This window comes from Capricornis sumatraensis, chromosome 11 (assembly GCF_032405125.1).
Source record: "Capricornis sumatraensis isolate serow.1 chromosome 11, serow.2, whole genome shotgun sequence".
NCBI lineage: Eukaryota > Metazoa > Chordata > Mammalia > Artiodactyla > Bovidae > Capricornis > Capricornis sumatraensis.
In genome coordinates, this window is record NC_091079.1 from 45,075,446 (window position 1) to 45,093,963 (window position 18,518).

The following is an 18,518-nucleotide window of genomic DNA, read 5'->3' on the forward strand; positions in this document are numbered from 1 at the left end:
AGCCTCTCAGGTAGATATGATTATTTCACTCAACAACACTTACAGCCATTCTCATCCAGCTAATCCGAATAATAACATCACGCAGCATCTATGGTACTAATGGTTAACGCTTCTTTTAATTAATTCTTTCCCTACCAGAGTAAGGGATAGACAGTGTTTCTCTGACCTGAGAGGACTGTGGAATTCTTTGCAAGTGTTTTATTCTAGAGTTAGATTTTTCAAATTCAGAAATCTGGGACCTAGAAATATATGACTTTGGACCTCCAAAGGGCAATGATATCAGTGTGAAAATTTTGGTTTTGGCTAAAAGTAAATATAATCACAGACAATGAAAGTATGTGAAAATGCTTGACTGTGAAGTAGTCACCTACAAAGTCCAGAGCATTTGTATGTCATTTTTGTGATTGTGTTTTAAGTATCTTCATTTTACAAGCACAAAATAAAAGTTCTTAAAGGAGATTTGGAGCTGAGAAAAGAGAACAAAGAACTCAAAAGAACTTCAAGAAACGGTGCTCGCTTCGGCAGCACATGTACTAAAATTGGAACGATACAGAGAAGATTAGCATGGCCCCTGCGCAGAAGATTAGCATGGCCCCTGTGCAAGGATGACACGCAAATTCGTGAAGCGTTCCATATTTTTATGATGCTCAACATCACTCATTATTAGAGAAATGCAAATCAAAACCACAATGAGGTACCATTTCACACCAGTCAGAATGTCTGCAATCCAAAAATATGCAAGCAATAAATGCTGGAGAGGGTGTGGAGAAAAGGGAACCCTCCTACACTGTTGGTGGGAATGCAAACTAGTACAGCCACTTTGGAGAACAGTGTGGAGATTCCTTAAAAAATTGCAAATAGAACTACCTTATGACCCAGCAATCCCACTGCTGGGCATACACACTGAGGAAACCAGAATTGAAAGAGACACATGTACCCCAATGTTCATCGCAGCACTGTTTATAATAGCCAGGACATGGAAACAACCTAGATGTCCATCAGCAGATGAATGGAAAAGAAAGCTGTGGTACATATACACAATGGAGTATTACTCAGCTGTTAAAAAGAATACATTTGAATCAGTTCTGATGAGATGGATGAAACTGGAGCCGATTATACAGAGTGAAGTAAGCCAGAAAGAAAAACACCAATACAGTATACTAACACATATATATGGAATTTCGAAAGATGGCAATGATGACCCTGTATGCAAGACAGCAAAAAAGACACAGCTGTGTATAACGGACTTTTGGACTCAGAGGGAGAGGGAGAGGGTGGAATGATTTGGGAGAATGGCACTGTAACATGTATACTATCATGTAAGAATCAAATCACCAGTCTATGTCCGATGCAGGATACAGCCTGCTTGGGGCTGGTGCACAGTGATGACCCAGAGAGATGTTATGGGGAGGGAGGTGGGAGGGGGGTTCATGTTTGGGAACACATGTACACCCGTGGTGGATTCATGTCAATGTATGGCAAAACCAATACAGTATTGTAAAGTAAAAAATAAATAAATAAATAAATAAAAAAGAACTTCAAGAAACAGCACTCCAGAAACACAATTACAGTTTAGTAAAACTCTGCCTTACTTCAGGTTTATTCCTAGAATGTAGGCTCATCACTGCTGTATCCTACTTAGTTATCATAGAGAACATTATTAATAAATAAAAAGCAACAAATATGCCCAAGTAAAGGGTTTCCCAGGTGGCTCAGTGTAAAGAATCTGCCTCCCAAGCAGAAGATGTGGGTTCAGTCCTCAGGTTGGGAAGATTCCCTGGAGAAAGAAATGGCAACCCACTCCAGTGTTCTTGCCTGGGAAATCCCATGGACAGAAGTGTCTGGTTAATAAGTTAAGGAGGGACTTAGTTAGAAAGTCATTCTGTTTATTTAAAAAATTAAATAAGTAGCAACAATTATACCCATGTAAACTAATAAATTAAGGAGGGAGTAAATTGCTGGATCGTGGAAAAAGCAAGAGAGTTCCAGAAAAACATCTATTTCTGCTTTATTGACTATGCTAAAGCCTTTGACTGTGTGGATAACAATAAACTGTGGAAAATTCTTCAAGAGATGGGAATACCAGACCACCTGGCCTGCCTCTTGAGAGACCTATGTGCAGGTCAGGAAGCAGCAGTTAGAACTGGACATGGAACAACAGACTGGTTCCAAATAGGAAAGGGAGTACGTCAAGGCTGTATATTGTCACCCTGCTTATTTAACTTCTATGCAGAGTACATCATGAGAAATGCTGAACTGGAAGAAACACAAGCTGGAATCAAGATTACTGGGAGAAATATCAATAACCTCAGATATGCAGATGACACCACTTTTATGGCAGAAAGTGAAGAGGAACTAAAAAGCCTCTTGATGAAAGTGAAAGTGGAGATTGAAAAAGTTGGCTTAAAGCTCAACATTCAAAAAATGAACATCATGACATCCAGTCCCATCACTTCATGGGAAATAGATGGGGAAACAGTGGAAACAGTGTCAGATTCACTTTGGGGGGCTCCAAAATCACTGTAGATGGTGATTGCAGCCATGAAATTAAAAGACGCTTACTCCTTGGAAGAAAAGTTATGACCAACGTAGATAGCATATTCAAAAGTAGAAACATTACTTTGCCAACTAAGGTCCGTCTAGTCAAGGTTATGGTTTTTCCAGTAGTCATGTATGGATGTGAGAGTTGGACTGTGAAGAAGGCTGAGCACCGAAGAACTGATGCTTTTGAACTGTGGTGTTGAGAAGACTCTTGAGAGTCCCTTGGACTGCAAGGAGATCCAACTAGTCAATTCTAAAGGAGCTCAGCCCTGGGATTTCTTTGGAAGGAATGATGCTAAAGCTGAAACTCCAGTACTTTGGCCACCTAATGCGAAGAGTTGACTCATTGGAAAAGACTCTGATGCTGGGAAGGATTGGGGGCAGGAGGAGAAGGGAACAACAGATGAGATGGCTGGATGGCATCACTGACTCGATGGACGTGAGTCTGAGAGAACTCCGGGAGATGGTGATGGACAGGGAGGCCTGGCGTGCTGTGATTCATGGGGTCGCAAAGAGTTGGACACAACTGAGTGACTGAACTGAACAGAAATTTCCAACTAGAGTCTAGAATAAGCCCATTGTAAGTCTGTCCATCATTCACCAGCTTGCAACACTACGATACTCCACTTATCACTTTGTTCTCAGCATTGAACAGGATATGCTCACTGAATTTCCTAACTTATGAATATGTCCATGATGTCCTTCTGTCAACCATGGGACAGAGGACTATGTTAGTCTATTAGGAAGTGATTTGACCAAGAGTAGAATTCCTTGGAACTTTTGGGTCTGTGTGATTCAATCTGATTCTCCACAATTTTTAGCACTGAGATTAATGAACTGACCCTGAGGTCAAATAAAAAGCTATTGAGGGAACAAATAGGATTAGATATTCATGGAAACTTGTTTTTTAAAGTCAGTTCCTCAAGAGAGAACAATGAATCCATTCAATAAATATTTGGTGAGTGTTCATCTATTTGTTGAGTATTTATTATATTTATATCCATAAAAGCTTACTAAATAATCATGAATGGAGAGAATTTTAGGCTAATGGATGAACAAAATACCTTCAAAACATCTTATGGATACCTCTTGGTAAATGTGTGATCTTTGGAACAGGTAACTATGTAATTATAAAGTTAATGGCTTCATGAGACTCTTATAAAAAAAAGAAAAAAAATTGTATCGAACACAAATCTCCAAAAAGTTGTCCCTCAACAAGCATAATTTTCTTTTTGCTAAGTCATCCTGCAGTATAAACCTCATATTATAGTAGTTCAAAAACAGCTAGCATGTACTTTATCGGGGGTAATTAATTCATTAGCCTTACGCTATTGGATGAACTATGGACGGAGGTGTGTGACATTGTACAAGAGATAGGGATCAAGACCATCCCCATGGAAAAGAAATGCAAAAAAGCAAAATGGCTGTCTGGGGAGGACTTACAATAGCTGTGAAAAGAAGAGAGGCAAAAAAAAAAAAAAAAAAGGAGAAAAGGAAATATATACGCATCTGAATGCAAGGTTCCAAAGAATAGCAGAGATAAGAAAGCCTTCCTCAGCGACCAACACAAAGAAATAGAGAAAAACAACAGAATGGGAAAGACTAGAGATCTCAAGAAAATTAAAGATACCAGGGGAACATTTCATGGAAAGATGGGCTCAATAAAGGACAGAAATGGTATGGACCTAACAGAAGCAGAAGATATTAAGAGGAGGTGGCAAGAATACACAGAAGAACTGTACAAAAAAAATCTTCACAACCAAGATAATCATGATGGTGTGATCACTCACCTAGAGCCAGACATCCTGGAATGTAAAGTCAAGTGGGCCTTAGAAAACATCTCTACGAACAAAGCTAGTGGAGATGGTGGAATTCCAGTTGAGCTATTTGAAATCCTGAAAGATAATGCTGTGAAAGTGCTGCACTCAACATACCAGCAAATTTGGAAAACTCAACAGTGGCCACAGGACTGGAAAAGGTCAGTTTTCATTCCAATCCCAAAGAAAGGCAATGCCAAAGAATGCTCAAACGACCGCACAATTGCACTCATCTCACATGCTAGTAAAGTAATGCTCAACATTCTCCAAGCCAGGCTTCAGCAATACGTGAACCATGAACTTCCAGATGTTCAAGCTGGTTTTAGAAAAGGCAGAGGAACCAGCGATCAAATTGCCAACATCCGCTGGATCATGGAAAAAGCAAGAGAGTTCCAGAAAAACATCTATTTCTGCTTTATTGACTATGCCAAAGCCTTTGACTGTGTGGATCACAAGAAACTGGAAAATTCTGAAAGAGATGGGAATACCAGACCACCTGACCTGCCTCTTGAGAAACCTGTATGCGGGTCAGGAAGCAACAGTTAAAACTGGACATGGAACAACAGACTGGTTCCAAACAGGAAAAGGAGTACATCAAGGCTGTATATTGTCACCCTGCTTATTTAACTTCTATGCAGAGTACATCATGAGAAACGCTGGGCTGGAAGAAGCACAAGCAGGAATCAAGTTTGCCGGGAGAAATATCAATAACCTCAGATATGCAGATGACACCACCCTTATGGCAGAAAGTGAAGAGGAACTCAAAAGCCTCTTGATGAAAGTAAAAGAGGAGAGTAAAAATGTTGGCTTAAAACTCAACATTCAGAAAACTAAGATCATGGCATCTGGTCCCATCACTTCATGGGAAATAAATGGGGAAACAGTGGAAACAGTGTCAGACTTTATTTTGGGGGGCTCCAAAATCACTGCAGATGGTGACTGCAGCCATAAAACTAAAAGATGCTTACTTCAAAAGCAGAGAAATTACTTTGCCAACTAAGGTCCATCTAGTCAACCCTATGGTTTTTCCAGTGGTCATGTATGGATATGAGAGTTGGACTATAAAGAAAGCTGAGCTCCAAAGAATTGATGCTTTTGAACTGTGGCATTGGATAAAACTCTTGAGAGTACTTTGGACTACAAGGAGACAACCAGTCCATTCTAAAGGAGATCAGTCCTAGGATCTCTTTGGAAGGACTGATGCTAAAGCTGAAACCAATACTTTGGCCACCTGATGCAAAGAGTTGACTCATTGGAAAAGACTCTGATGCTGGGAGGGGTTGGGGGCAGGAGGAGAAGGGGACAACAGAAGATGAGATGGCTGGATGGCATCACCGACTCAATGGACATGAGTTTGGTTGAACTGCAGGAGTTGGTGATGGACAGGGAGGCCTGGCATGCTGAAATTCAGGGGGTTGCAAAGAGTCAGACACAACTGAGCGACTGAACTGAACTGATTGAATAATGTTGCTCCATAACAACACAGATACTGTAAAACTATTCATATTCTGTGCTATAGTCCTGTAGAAACTACTTCATCTGGAAATGTCTATTAACTAAGACTTGAGTCCTGGTATAGTGCAATGGAAATTGATGTTTATAATCATGTCCTGGAGGCACCTGGAGATCTTAAAATGCCTTCTAAAAACTGTCATCTAAAGCATAAAGCAATCAAGTTCGATCAATCAGCAAACATGTCTCTATTACAATAGATAGAGATAATAAAAAATGTGTCAAGACGTGGATTCTACTCACAAGGACCTTACAACCGTAGAGAACTATAAAGTGAAAGTGAAGTCGATCAGTCGTGTCCGACCGACTCTTTGTGACCCCGTGGACTGTAGCCTACCATGCTCCTCCAATACAAAAATGTGTTAAGACATGAATTCTACTCACAAAAACCTTACAACCGTAGAGAACTATAAAGTGAAAGTGAAGTCACTCAGTCACGTCCAACTCTTCGTGACCCCATGGACTGTAGCCTACCATGCTCCTCCATCCATGGGATTCTCCAGGCAAGAATACTGGAGTGGGTTGCCATTTACTTCTCCAGGAGATCTTCCCAATACAGGGATTGAACCCAGGTCTCCTGCATTGCAGGCAGACACTTTACCATCTGAGCCACCAGGGCAGCTCTATAACCCACCCAACAAATCTCTAATAAAGATAGCATGGCATGTTTAAAAGGGAACTTTTGCTCTCATCCCAATGTGCTTTTCTAGCCCTCTTGCCCTCAGATAAAGAGAAGATTTCCCTGGCCAAAATACAAGACGTTGCTTGGCCTTTTCTTCCCAGGAGGAGAAGATAGCACCCATGCCCTGTGGCCACCTTTCATTCCTGCCTCCCAGTAGCCAGTAGATGACTCAGATCCAGTGATCCTGGTTCAGATTCAGAAGAGAGGTTTCGAGCCCGATCACTGTTCTCCTGCACAGATACTACCCAAGAGCACTGTGCTGGAAGAGATGGGGATGATTACCAACTGTGAACACATTAGTATTTTATTAAAAATTGCTATAGAATAACTCTGCATGAAGCCGTGAGGAAAGAGGCATGAGTAATAAATTTTCCCAAATCCCACTTGAAACTGCTAACTAACATGATATTTGACCAGAAAGTAAAACAAAGTTTATATTTATTTGAGTTGTCCTAAAATTACTACATGCTACATTGTAACTTTTTCCCCAGCATTACTGAGATATAATTGACGGATAACATTATGAGAGTTTAATATGTACAATCTGTTGATATTATATACTTTCATATTGCAAGCTTTCCCTGGTGGCTCAACTGGTAAAGAATCTCCCTGCAATGCAGGAGACAGAAGTTTGATCCCTGGGTCAGGACGATCCCCTAGGGAAGGGATTCTTGCCTGGAGAATCCCGTGAAAAGAGGAGTCTGGTGGGCTACAGTCCATACGGTTGCAAAGAGTCAGACAAGACTAAACTGACTTAGCGTGCATGCAAGAAAGAATCACTTAGGTATTTGGCCTGTGAATGCACCAGTGTTTTCTCTTTTCAACAATAAGTGGAAGATAACATTACTGGATTATGAAAGTTTCTGACTTAGAATAGCTTTATTGGTGTAAAGATGACCTTAACACTCAACCCTGACACCACCTCCCTCTCAATGTTTTTGAAGTAGAAGTGTACACGCATCTATTTTGGAGCATATCCCTAATTTGGGGAAATATACATGTCACCAAAATCACACTAATTAAATTTTAGTCCATGCTTAGTATCAGCCTCTAATTCTACCTACCCTGCAGACCCAAAATCCACATCTGTTCTTTGATAAAAGATGGAGAATAGGTCTGTTTTGCCAACTTCTAAAACGGGAGCTTATCCCACAATTATTTTGACAAATTTGCTTCAAGGAAAATTTGCAACATTGGAAACTGGTCCAAAATGCAGGGTCATGTGTTTGACCATCCAGTCAAGTTTTGCCAACACTAAAATTTAACTGACAGGCAGTGTTCAAATACAAGTATGTGACTACTGATGTTATTGTTGATGGTTGAGGAGGAGAAAATTATACTCATTTCTTTTTTCCTTATTTTGACTTACAAAAAAGTTACTGGTATGTATACTACACATTACCACCTCAACTCTTCAATTGTTTACATTTGTTTAATACATTTTCTTTATCATTCTCTCTCTCTCTGCCTGCGACATACTTATGTGTTTGCATATATATGCGGGCATGCTAAATCACTTCAGTCATGTCCGAGTCTTTGGACATGCAATCCTATGGACTGTAACCCACCAGGCTCCTCTGTCTGTGGGATTCTCCAGGCGAGAATATCACAGTGGGTTGTCATGCCCTCCTCCAAGGGAATCTTCCCAACCCAGGGATCCAACCTGCACCTCATATAGTCTCCTGCACTGGCAGAAGGGTTCTTTACCACTAGTGCCACTTAGGAAACCCCTTGTATACATATCCAGATGTGCATATTTTTTTCTGAACCATTTGAGTGAGTTGTAGGCATCATGATGCTTTAAACTTAAAACTTTAGCATTCTCTAGGATATTTTCTTATATAAGCACAACACTGTTATCAAGATCAATATTTCTATAACTGAGCTAAGAGACAGTCCATGCTCAAATTTTACCAATAGTTCCAAGAGTGGCCCCTACAGCTCTTTTCTCCTTATCCATGACCATACCTGCATTTAGTTGTTTCCTTTAATCTGAAATAGTTCCTGAGACTTGCTTTGTATTTCTTGCCCTTGATATTTTTGAAGTATGTTGCTATTGTTCAGTTGCTAAGTTATGTCTGACTCTTTGCGACCCCAAGGACTGTAGCACTCCAGGCTTCCCTGTCCTTCACTATCTCTTGGAGTTTGCTCAAACTCATGTTCAATGAGTTGGCGATGCCTTCCAACTACCTCATCCTCTGTCGCCTTCTTCTCCTGCCCTCAATCTTTCCCAGCATCAGGGCCTTTACCAGTGAGTTGACTCTTTGCATTAAGTTGTCAAAGTATTGGAGCTTCAGCATTAATCCTTCCAATGAATATTCAGAGTTGATTTCCTTTAGGATTGAATGGTTTGATCTCCTTGCTGTCCAAGGAACTCTGAAGAGTCTTCTTAGCTCCACAATTCAAAAACATCAATTCTTCAGCACTCAGCCTTTTTTTTAAAATCCAACTCTCACATCCATACATGATGACTGGAAAAACCATAGCTTTGACAATATGGACCTTTGTCTGCAAATGATGTCTCTGCTTTTTAATATGCTGTCTACATTTATCATACCTCTTTTCCTAAGGAGCAATTTGAAGTATATTTGAAGTATACAGGCAGTTATTCTGTGAGGTGCCTCACAGATAGAGTTTGCAGTTTGAGGAGTTAAGTTACAGGACCCCATTGCCTGAATAGACCTGTTCCATCAACACATCCATGTATCTGTGATGCCCAACATTGGGGAAAGTGCTTTAAATTGAGACAGTCTTTCCTGAACATTCCTAAAACTTCTGTATAATTTTAAGTCCATGTTTTAAAACCGATTATAGCGCTTCGTGATAATTTTAGTTATAAAACAGGTTACTTAGCCATAACAGAGACCCAAACATGGCTTGTACTGAACCACATTTCCCTCTCATTAAACAGGTCAGGGAAGAATGTTCCAGAGAGGGCTGGGTGCCCCTTCCCTGGTCAGCATGCAGTTTCTCTCTCTAAAGCCGAACAGCTGCTCCAGGTCTTCCTATCACCCAGCCAGTGGGAAGGGCCAGAGAGGTGTATGCACATCCCTTTTTAGAGTGATGGTCTGGACATATGGCAGCGTCTCCTCTGCTTATGCACACCACAGTGCAGAACCCAGTCCCACAGAACACAACATGCAGGAGACACTGGGACACGGGTCTCTCACGACAGCCACACACCTGCAGTGCCATTACCAAAGACAGGGCGAATGGTCCTGAAGGTGCATCTGACAGTTCCTGGTCTGGAAACTAGTCACACATTGCGCTATGTGCTCAGTCGCTTGTCATGTCTGACTCTTTGAAACCCTATGGACTGTAGCCCGCCAGGTTTCCCTGTCCATGGGATTCTCCAGTGAGTGGGTTGTCATACCCTTCTCCAGGGATCTTCCTGACCCAGGGGTCGAACCTGCTTCTTTTATGTCCCCTGCATCGGCAGGTGGGTTCTTTACCACTAGTCACACATTAACCCTCTGATCAGCAGATCATCACAAAAAGACTACACTACCCAAAGATACAACATATTGGGGAAGGGGACTTAGTGAAAAGTCCATCTTACATAAACTCTGCCTAGGCAATAAAGCCCCAGCTGAGAAAATGCAAAGGAAACTGCTGAGATTGGAGACTTCTTAAAGATCCATTAGATGCCTGAAAAAAGAGTTCCATTGGCCACGTCTCAACCTTGTTCCTCATTGAACACCATCCTTTGTATTAATACATTACACTCCAGTGACACAGAATCACTTGTGGTTTTCTCTACACACCTGTTTCTTCATGCTCTTTCCAGTTCACATCTTACTTGTACCTCCACAAGGAAAGTCCTCCTTGTTGCCGCCACTACCCACTTGGCTCATCTTTTAGCTAATATCAGCTCATCTTTTAGCAAATCTCACCTCCTCTAACTCTGGGAATACAATGAGTCCTTTCAGACAGCTTACACCCACAGGTCTCAGCATCCCAGGACATTAACACAAATGTCTACTCGATTCTGTGCTTCTTGACATAGATAGAGTCTGTCTTGCCAGACTTGGACCCTTGTGTTCTGTGGTTCTGAAGTGCAGGCCCACTTTGATTACTTTGTCCTTATGTTGGAGGGTGACTGTAAGGATAAAACTAGGAGGTCATAAGGTCCATAGAAGGTATTCTAGGACATTTGCAGGGTATGCTCAAGATGGCTTGATGGTTGAGGGAGAGAAATCAATGAAGAGAGAGAGACCACAGATAGGAGACAGAAAACGATCTGATCAAGAAAAGAGGAGGAAACAGAAATAAGAGCATGGGGCTTGCCAAAGGAGATTATCTAGACTTGGAAATGAGAATAAAGGGGCCATGGAGGAAGTTTCAGAGAAATGCTGAAGTAGGGAGAAGGCAGCCTGAAGTTACTTGTGTATACATGTCCATAAATCAAGAAGTCATGTCTCAAATTCCTTTCAAATTTATGTGCTTATGTCAAAAAGTTAGCTTTTAAATTTGACTTCCTACCAAAATACAAAGTAATATCTGTCCTTCATTTGAGACCCAAATTCTTTTTCCTATAGCATTTTTATTGGAAACTTAACCTACATGTAGAGTTCTGATAAAATCTAGCAGCTCCTTGTTTACAGTGACTTTTATAAAACTAGCATAATTTTAGGAAATAAATTGAAGAGGGGCGGAGGAGCATAAAGATGGCGGAGGAATAGGACGGGAAGACCACTCTCTCCCTCACTAATTCCTCAAAAGAACATTTCAACGCTGAGCAAACTCCACAAAACAACCTCTGTAGGCTGGCAGAGGACAGCAGGCAACCAGAAAAGCAGACCATTGTCTTCAAAAACAGGTAGGGAAAAATATAAACGACGAAAAAGGAGACAAAGGAGGTGGGGAGGGAACTCCGTCCCGGGAAGGGAAGCCCGTCCCGGGAAGGGAAGCCCGTCCCGGGAAGGGAATTTTAAGAAGAGAGGTTTCCAAACACCAGGAAACACTCTCCCTGCCGAGTCTGTGGCGAGTCTTGGAAACCCAGAGGGCAACATAACAGGAAGGAAAAATAAAGAAATAATTAAAACCAAGAGATTACAAGCCCAACAGTAACTCCCCCAGCGGAAAAGCAGCACAGACGCCTGCATCCGCCATTGGGAAGTGGGGGCAGGGCAGGGACGCACGGGAGGCGCGGGCTGCAGTGCTTTGTAAGAATCGGGCAGGAACGCCCCACGCGCAACCAGAACGATCTAACTTGCGCTAGCAAACCAGACTGTGGGATAGCTACAGCACGAAAAGCTCGAACATAAGACGCCGCCAGGACCGAGCACAGAACAAAGGACGGAACGGAAAAAGCCGGCTGCAGACCATCCCCCGCCGGGGACAGGCAGCCAGAGCCGTAAGGACTGGAAAGGGGCAATTGCAGACCCGGAGAGACTTTACTTACCTAACTGCAAGCGGGCTTCTTTGCTAAGACTTCTGGGGGTGCTGGACAGTCACAATCTGCCTCACGGGGGACGCCAGCGGTCCACCCAGAAAGTTGAGCAGCAGCGACAGAAAAGGTGACAAGCCGCGGCGATCACGCTCGCCAAACTCCTGAGCTACTCGGACCTGGGAAGGGCACAAAGCGCAGTCCCAGCCGAATCTGTGCCTCTGAGGGCTGCCTGAGCGCCAAACATGAGCGGCTTGGACCGGGAAGTGCACGCAGCCTAGGGCCAGCCCCAGACGGTTCCCGGCTGTGCATCGTAGAGCCGGAGCGGTTTGTGCGCCGCGAGAAGGGACAGGTCAAGCGGGGCTGTGACACTGAGAGCACACGACAGCGCTATTAGTTTGCGGCATTCCCCCTCCCCACAGCGCGACTGAACTAGTGAGCCTGAAAAACCAGCAAACGGAAGAAGTTAAACAGAGGGAACCACCTTGGAAGTGATCCCACACGGCCCAAAACATCAGAGAAGAGCCAGATATATTTTTACTATTTTAAAAATCATTCCTTTTTTTTTTTTTTCCTTTCTTTTTTTTTTTTTTCTCTTTTTTTTTTCCTAACCTTTTTTTTTTTAATTGTTAAATCTTCTATTTCTCCTCTAATTTTTATTACTATAACCTATTATTACTATTTTTTAAAAAAAAAAAAGACTTTTTTTTTTTTTTTTTTTTTAAGGCAAACACCATATATAGCCTTTGGATGGTCGTTGGTGGGGTTTTTGTTTGTTTGTTTGTTTTGTTTTTTTTTGTTTGCTTGTTTTTTTTTTAATAATTCTTGGTTTTTTTTCTTTCTTTCTTTCCTGCCTTTTCCTTCTGCTTCTTTTCTTTAATATTGTATTTTTGAAAATCCAACCTCTACTCTAGATTTTTAACCTTTGCTCTTAGGTTTTTGTTGTCAATTATGTTCATTTAAAAACCCAAACTTCACGACCCAAGTTTACCTGAGAGCGAGATTACTGGCTTGACCACTCTCTTCTCCTATAGACTCTCCTTTTTCTCCACCAGGTGGCCTCTGTCTCTTTTCTCCCCCATCTCTTCTCTATCCAACTCTGTGAATCTCTGTGTGTTCCAGACAGTGGAGAACACCTAAGGAACTGGTTACTGGCAGGATTTGTCTCTCTCCTTCTCATTCCTCTCTCTTATCCTCCTGGTCACCTCTGTCTACTTCCTCCCTCTCCTCTTCCCTGTATAACTCCGTAAATACCTGAGCGGGCCAGACTATAGAGCGCACATAAGGAAGTGACTACTGCCTAGCTTGCTCTCTCCTCTTTTGATCTCACCGCATCTCATTCCAGTTACCTCTAACTACCCCCTCCATCTTCTCTTCTCCTTGTAACTCAGTGAACCTCTCTGAGTGTCCCTCAATGTGGAGAAACTTTTCATCTTTAACCTAGATGTTTTATCATCGGTGCTGTATAGATGGAGAAGTCTAGAGGCTACTGTAAAAACTGAAGACCAGAAGCAGGAGGCTTAAATACAAAACCTGAAAACATTAGAGAACTCTTGAATTCAGGGAACATTAAGCAATAGGAGCTCATCAAATGCCTTCATACTTACACTGAAACCAAGCTCCACCCAAGGGCCAACAAGTTCCAAAACAAGACATATCACTCAAATTCTCCAGCAACACAGGAACACTCCCCTGAGCTTGAATACACAGGCAGCTCAAAATTATTCCAAAACCTTTGATGTCTCATAACCCATCACTGGTCACTCCACTGCACTCCAGAGAGAAGAAACCCAGCTCCACCCACCGGAACTCCAAGATAAGCCTCCCTAACCAGGAAACCTTGACAAGCCACTGCTAGAACCCCACCCACAGTGAGGAAGCTCCATAATAAAGAGAACTCCACAAATCACCAGAATATAAAAAGACCACCCCAAACGCAGCAATATAACCAAGATGAAGAGACAGAGGAATACTCAGCAGGTAAAGGAACAGGAGAGTTGCCCACCAAACCAAACAAAAGAGGAAGAAGTAGGGAATCTACCTGAGAAGGAATTCCGAATATTGATAGTGAAAATGATCCAAAATCTTGAAATCAAAATGGAATCACAGATAAATAGCCTAGAGACAAGGATTGAGAAGATGCAAGAAAGGTTTAACAAGGACCTAGAAGAAATAAAAAAGAGTCAAAATATAATGAATAATGCAATAAATGAGATCAGAAACACTCTGGAGGCAACAAATAGTAGAATAACGGAGGCAGAAGATAGGATTAGTGAAATAGAAGATAGAATGGTAGAAATAAATGAATCAGAGAGGACACAAGAAATACGAATTAAAAGAAACGAGGACAATCTCAGAGACCTCCAGGACAATATGAAACGCTCCAACATTCGAATTATAGGAGTCCCAGAAGAAGAAGACAGAAAGAAAGATCATGAGAAAATCCTTGAGGAGATAATAGTTGAAAACTTCCCTAAAATGGGGAAGGAAATAATCACCCAAGTCCAAGAAACTCAGAGAGTTCCAAATAGGATAAACCCAAGGCGAAACACCCCAAGACACATATTAATTAAATTAACAAAGGTCAAACACAAAGAACAAATATTAAAAGCAGCAAGGGAAAAACAACAAATAACACACAAGGGGATTCCCATAAGGATAACAGCTGATCTTTCAACAGAAACTCTTCAGGCCAGGAGGGAATGGCAAGACATACTTAAAGTGATGAAAGACAATAACCTACAGCCCAGATTACTGTACCCAGCAAGGATCTCATTCAAATACGAAGGAGAAATCAAAAGCTTTACAGACAAGCAAAAGCTGAGAGAATTCAGCACCACCAAACCAGCTCTCCAACAAATTCTAAAGGATATTCTCTAGACAGGAAACCGAAAAGGGTGTATAAACCCGAACCCAAAACAATAAAGTAAATGGTAACGGGATCATACTTATCAATAATTACCTTAAACGTAAATGGGTTGAACGCCCCAACCAAAAGGCAAAGACTGGCCGAATGGATACAAAAACAAGACCCCTCTATATGTTGCTTACAAGAGACCCACCTCAAAACAAGGGACACATATAGACTGAAAGTGAAGGGCTGGAATAAGATATACCACGCAAATAGAGACCAAAAGAAAGCAGGAGTGGCAATACTCATATCTGATAAAATAGACTTTAAAACAAAGGCTGTGAAAAGAGACAAAGAAGGCCACTACATAATGATCAAAGGATCAATCCAAGAAGAAGATATAACAATTATAAATATATATGCACCCAATATAGGAGCACCGCAATATGTAAGACAAATGCTAACAAGTATGAAAGGGGAAATCAACAATAACACAATAATAGTGGGAGACTTTAATACCCCACTCACACCTATGGACAGATCAACTAAACAGAAAATTAACAAAGAAACGCAAACTTTAAATGATACATTAGATCAATTAGACCTAATTGATATCTATAGGACATTTCACCCCAAAACAATGAATTTCACCTTTTTTTCAAGTGCTCATGGAACCTTCTCCAGGATAGATCACATCCTGGGCCATAAATCTAAACTTGATAAATTCAAAAAAATCGAAATCATTCCAAGCATCTTTTCTGACCATAATGCATTAAGATTAGATCTCAATTACAGGAGAAAAACTACTAAAAATTCCAACATATGGAGGTTGAACAACACACTTCTGAATAACCAACAAATCACAGAAGAAATCAAAAAAGAAATCAAAATATGCATAGAAACTAATGAAAATGAAAACACAACAACCCAAAACCTGTGGGACACTATAAAAGCAGTGCTAAGAGGAAAGTTCATAGCAATACAGGCATACCTCAAGAAACAAGAAAAAAGTCAAATAAATAACCTAACTCTACAACTAAAGCAACTAGAAAAGGAAGAATTGGAGAACCCCAGAGTTAGTAGAAGGAAAGAAATCTTAAAAATTAGGGCAGAAATAAATGCTAAAGAAACAAAAGAGACCATAGCAAAAATCAACAAGGCCAAAAGCTGGTTCTTTGAAAGGATAAATAAAATTGACAAACCACTAGCCAGACTCATCAAGAAGCAAAGAGAGAAAAATCAAATCAATAAAATTAGAAATGAAAATGGAGAGATCACAACAGACGACACAGAAATACAAAAGATCATAAGAGACTACTATCAGCAGTTGTATGCCAATAAAATGGACAATGTGGAAGAAATGGACAAATTCTTAGAAAAGTACAATTTTCCAAAACTGAACCAGGAAGAAATAGAAAATCTTAACAGACCCATCACCAGCACGGAAATTGAAACTGTAATCAGAAATCTTCCAGCAAACAAAAGCCCAGGTCCAGACGGATTCACAGCTGAATTCTACCAAAAATTTAGAGAAGAGCTAACACCTATCCTACTCAAACTCTTCCAGAAAATTGCAGAGGAAGGTAAACTTCCAAACTCATTCTATGAGGCCACCATCACCCTAATACCAAAACCTGACAAAGATGTCACAAAAAAAGAAAACTACAGGCCAATATCACTGATGAACATAGATGCAAAAATCCTCAACAAAATTCTAGCAATCAGAATCCAACAACATATTAAAAAGATCATACACCATGACCAAGTGGGCTTTATCCCAGGGATGCAAGGATTCTTCAATATCCGCAAATCAATCAATGTAATTCACCACATTAACAAATTGAAAAATAAAAACCATATGATTATCTCAATAGATGCAGAGAAGGCCTTTGACAAAATTCAACATCCATTTATGATAAAAACTCTCCAGAAAGCAGGAATAGAAGGAACATACCTCAACATAATAAAAGCTATATATGACAAACCCACAGCAAACATTATCCTTAATGGTGAAAAATTGAAAGCATTTCCCCTAAAGTCAGGAACAAGACAAGGGTGTCCACTTTCACCGCTACTATTCAACATAGTTCTGGAAGTTTTGGCCACAGCAATCAGAGCAGAAAAAGAAATAAAAGGAATCCAAATTGGAAAAGAAGAAGTAAAACTCTCACTGTTTGCAGATGACATGATCCTCTACATGGAAAACCCTAAAGACTCCACCAGAAAATTACTAGAGCTCATCAATGAATATAGTAAAGTTGCAGGATATAAAATCAACACACAGAAATCCCTTGCATTCCTATACACTAATAATGAGAAAGTAGAAAAAGAAATTAAGGAAACAATTCCATTCACCATTGCAACAAAAAGAATAAAATACTTAGGAATATATCTACCCAAAGAAACTAAAGACCTATATATAGAAAACTATAAAACACTGATGAAAGAAATCAAAGAGGACACTAATAGATGGAGAAATATACCATGTTCATGGATTGGAAGAATCAATATAGTGAAAATGAGTATACTACCCAAAGCAATTTACAAATTCAACGCAATCCCTATCAAGCTACCAGCCATATTTTTCACAGAACTAGAACAAATAATTTCAAGATTTGTATGGAAATACAAAAAACCTCGAATAGCCAAAGCAATCTTGAGAAAGAAGAATGGAACTGGAGGAATCAACTTGCCTGACTTCAGGCTCTACTACAAAGCCACAGTCATCAAAACAGTATGGTACTGGCACAAAGACAGACATATAGATCAATGGAACAAAATAGAAAGCCCAGAGATAAATCCACACACATATGGACAGCTTATCTTTGACAAAGGAGGCAAGAATATACAATGGAGTAAAGACAATCTCTTTAACAAGTGGTGCTGGGAAAACTGGTCAACCACTTGTAAAAGAATGAAACTAGATCACTTTCTAACACCGCACACAAAAATAAACTCAAAATGGATTAAAGATCTAAATGTAAGACCAGAAACTATAAAACTCCTAGAGGAGAATATAGGCAAAACACTCTCAGACATAAATCACAGCAGGATCCTCTATGATCCACCTCCCAGAATTCTGGAAATAAAAGCAAAAATAAACAAATGGGATCTAATTAAAATTAAAAGCTTCTGCACAACAAAGGAAACTATAAGCAAGGTGAAAAGACAGCCTTCTGAATGGGAGAAAATAATAGCAAATGAAGCAACTGACAAACAACTAATCTCAAAAATATACAAGCAACTTATGCAGCTCAATTCCAGAAAAATAAACGACCCAATCAAAAAATGGGCCAAAGAACTAAATAGACATTTCTCCAAAGAAGACATACGGATGGCTAACAAACACATGAAAAGATGCTCAACATCACTCATTATCAGAGAAATGCAAATCAAAACCACAATGAGGTACCACTTCACACCAGTCAGAATGGCTGCGATCCAAAAATCTGCAAGCAACAAATGCTGGAGAGGGTGTGGAGAAAAGGGAACCCTCCTACACTGTTGGTGGGAATGCAAACTAGTACAGCCACTATGGAGAACAGTGTGGAGATTCCTTAAAAAATTGCAAATAAAACTACCTCATGACCCAGCAATCCCACTGCTGGGTATACACACCGAGGAAACCAGAAGTGAAAGAGACACATGTACCCCAATGTTCATCGCAGCACTGTTTATAATAGCCAGGACATGGAAACAACCTAGATGTCCATCAGCAGATGAATG

At 40.6% G+C, this 18,518-nt stretch overlaps 1 pseudogene; it reads left to right on the plus strand.

Moving 5' to 3' along the window:
* Positions 1-509: 509 nt before the first annotated feature.
* Positions 510-640, plus strand: LOC138088832 (U6 spliceosomal RNA; annotated as a pseudogene).
* The last annotated feature ends 17,878 nt before the right edge of the window (positions 641-18,518 follow it).